Here is a 3,510-nt window from a genome sequence, read left to right as displayed (position 1 = left end):
AAAAATTATGTTTGTTAGTCTCCATTGAGGAATCTGAACTTTGGCCCCTATGCGACACACCTCCAATCGGGAACAAAATTTGCATATGATATCTTCGACTATAGTAGCATCGACGTAGGGGTTGAGACTTAGGAAATCCGTTGTAAAAATTTGCTTCCTACATTTAAGGTGCAGCCTATATTCACAGGTTTCTCGGAAACGGCTCTAACTAAAATTTTGTAGATAGTCTTTTGCATTATAAGATTATCTACAGAGGTATTACCTCCGATAATACTCGTTAAAGGTTCTAACATATTCGAAATTAGTTGGAAATTAAAGGAAACATCATAATATGGGTAATAAATGAAAGGTATTTCAAACATATTTTTGAATAAGTTTGCCACCTATTTTGAACCCCACATTTATTTAATATTTTGTTTATAAAATAAAGGTACAATATTATTATTCATGAATACCAAAAGAAGGCTTTTAAGCAATGATTTGCTTATAAGTATATCAATTGTTATGCCTTAGGATATTAGAGAAATGTTGCCACTTATATTCGATTCTGCAAAATTTAACTAAAACAACGAAATATGGATATAAAATGAAAGGTATTTTTTAGAGCATTAGTCCGAAGATATTTTCGATGAGGATCGCATGTATTTTTAATACAAAAATATATTTTGCTAATATCAATAAGCATATGTACTCTTCAGCCCAGTTTATTTTTAGTAAGAAATTTACTTTTTTCATAAGATATTAAAAACCAAAATTTTGTTTTCAAAATATTCGTTTTAAAAGCTTTCTTTCTTTTCTTCTTTATTCTTTTATTCTTCATTCTTTTATTCTTTTTAAAAGCTTTTTAAAAGCTAATCCTATTCGATACCCAAAGCTTGAAAGCTTAAACAAAATCATGCACTTAGAGCTAAGCTCGGCCAACCTGGTACTAAGAGATGAATGAAGAAAATCGATGAATAGATAAGCGCAACATAGTCGCATGACTATAAACGGTAAAAGCATTGAGCCACTTAGGGCCGGATCCACAACGTCTGGTTATCAACAAATGCAGACTAAGGGCCGGGTACTAAATGTCTGGTTAATACTAATCTCCGGTTAAACATAGTTACTGACGTTACCGACTACTTGTTGTATGCATGGCATCGAAGAAATGTGTGGGAAACGGCTCTCGCAACGAGGTTGGCGGGTACATAACCGCTTGAGTCACAACCACGCTTAAAAGCTGCCGAAAAATAATAATAAAAGATGCAATATAACGAGTTGAGGGTCACTGTAATCAAAAGTATTTAAAACGCTCATTCAAATTTTACTCATGAAATTCGCCGTAATAAATAGCAAAAGGAAATGAAACCTTCGACGTATACAAATATTTAGATGTTCACCTATACTACAGGCAAAGTTTGATAGTTCAGTGACATTTGAATTAAACATTTTGAGCGCCTTTTATTTCTCGATATAGTCACCTTTTAATTTTTCATTTATACATTTAGCCCAGCGTTTGTCCAATTTTCTTATTCCTTCCGAATAAAAGAGTTTCTTCAGATCCTCAGTCGACCCGAATAGCTTACCACCGAGCTTTTTGGGAATAGAAAATATTCGCAGGGGATTAAGAGGTGGTTGATGACGTGGGAGGAATCTCCACATGCTGGACACTCATTTGGTATGTCGGGATCGAGTCTGGACAGCTGATCGCACCTTACTAAAATCTTCCTGCTAAGCATTTTGTTGTGCTCCCTAAGAGGGAGCATTTGGGCGTCGCTATACAGATAATGCTCAGGCGACATAAGAAGGCATGACTTCGCTTTACGGGATGCAGCATTTCAACCAGTGGCTTTGCTCACTGCATCAAATAGTCCCCGGCAACCAAACAGGAGCAGCTAAATTTAGAACCGGACGGTTATTGCCTAGTATGTTACCAATAAGGTCCCTTTTGCCACAGGTGCTGCCGGCGAGCGACCTGAGGACCTTATTGTGCCAACGACGCGAATGCGTAGGTGAAGCCTGCCCTTTTTCGTTGAGATGGAGAGAAGGTTCGCCGTTGATTTCGTCGGGTAGGGGGATAGGTCCGTGCAGGGAAGAAGGGAGAAAGTTCGGAGAGGTAGTCGTTTACTTTAGAGCAGAGGTAATTAATTCAATTTGCGGACGTAAATATCAAATAGTCGTCAGCGTATGAGATTAGTGAAACTGCCCCCTTTGCTGCGAAACTTCGAGATCTAGAAGTTAAATAATAGGATGGGCAACCACCCTTTGGTATCTCTTGTTTAATTCGCCTTGATTTAGAAGGCTTATATCGAAAGGTTACTGACGACGACCGATTCAACATAATTTTTTTTGCTTACAACTATCAATTAAGTACTACTCAAGCTCAAATAGGGGGCAGTGAAAGTAGTGGTCTTCGCCTAAAATGTGCCAATTTAGTAATCATGTTATTTGCATCTGTTGTGAGCAACATCATGCAAGGATCTCTAGGAAAGCTAGATCGATGGACTGAGTAATGTAGTTGAAGAGTGAACCCAGAAAAACAGAAATTATGCTCTTTACGGAGAAGAATAAAGTTGCCAATAGCGTAATCCTACGACAACCTAAGTGAGAGAAGTATCTGTGTGTCATATTGGATCCTAAGATGAGTTGGGAAATAAATATAGACGAAAGAGTTAAGAAAGCAAAAGTTGCCTTTTACTCTTGCAAGTGGCTGGGATTTCAAAAGATGTACTCCAGTATCGTCCCAAGATGTGTCTCCATGTATATCAGTTTTATCTATACAGTATTTGATTTTAAAATGGTCATATGAAATTCAGTTTACTTTCTCTTGGGGCCTTTAAGTTCACCACCTCATCTAATCTATCCTGAACCGCTAAAAATCAATTGGTGCATAATGTTTCTTATTTCTTCAATTACAGAATCACATCTTCAGGGAGCAACAAGCGAAAGAGAATTGAGAAGAAAGCATAAACCTTTCACGATTATACATGCAAATATGCCAGTTGGCATGCGAAACAACTTACAAGCCATGAAGCATCAAATCGATTAATCGCGTAGCCACTCGCTGGGATCGGCAACAGATTTTAATAAGTTTATCCCGATTTTGGACCAATACGCTGCAACATCTCACAATATTGTTCTAAAGCATGCCAAGTGAGCGAAGCATTCATCGCCGTCGCTAATAAATCCAGCACATTCCTGCAGGATCTTGCGTTTAATATTTTTTTTTTTGGAAAGTCAAAAAAAGCTTATTGGGCTATTATAATTAGCTTAAGCATTTCTACATAATCCAAAATAAATCAGTTTCTAAAACTAGTAAGTGAATAAGTATGTATACAATAAAATTCAAACTAAGATAAACTAGACTCAGGTTATCTTATTACTTCAAATGAGCAATTCTTTTATATATATATATATATATATATAGATATATCCATAGGTTTCTCGGAAACAGCTCCAAGGATTCTGATGAAATTTTGTATTCAGATAATGCTTTCTATTCTAAGATTATACTTTCTTAATAAAAAT

At 36.5% G+C, this 3,510-nt stretch overlaps 1 long non-coding RNA gene across 1 annotated transcript; it reads left to right on the top strand.

Moving 5' to 3' along the window:
• Positions 1 to 234: 234 nt before the first annotated feature.
• Positions 235 to 3,297, top strand: LOC118737507. Its single transcript, XR_004992822.1, has 2 exons — positions 235 to 349; positions 2,901 to 3,297. It is a non-coding gene; the product is annotated as an uncharacterized LOC118737507 (long non-coding RNA).
• The last annotated feature ends 213 nt before the right edge of the window (positions 3,298 to 3,510 follow it).

The sequence above is a fragment of the Rhagoletis pomonella genome, unplaced genomic scaffold (genome assembly GCF_013731165.1).
Source record: "Rhagoletis pomonella isolate Grant_MI unplaced genomic scaffold, Rhpom_1.0 Rhpom_scaffold_00004, whole genome shotgun sequence".
NCBI classification, from domain to species: domain Eukaryota; kingdom Metazoa; phylum Arthropoda; class Insecta; order Diptera; family Tephritidae; genus Rhagoletis; species Rhagoletis pomonella.
This window is presented reverse-complemented; position numbering and strand designations above follow the sequence as displayed.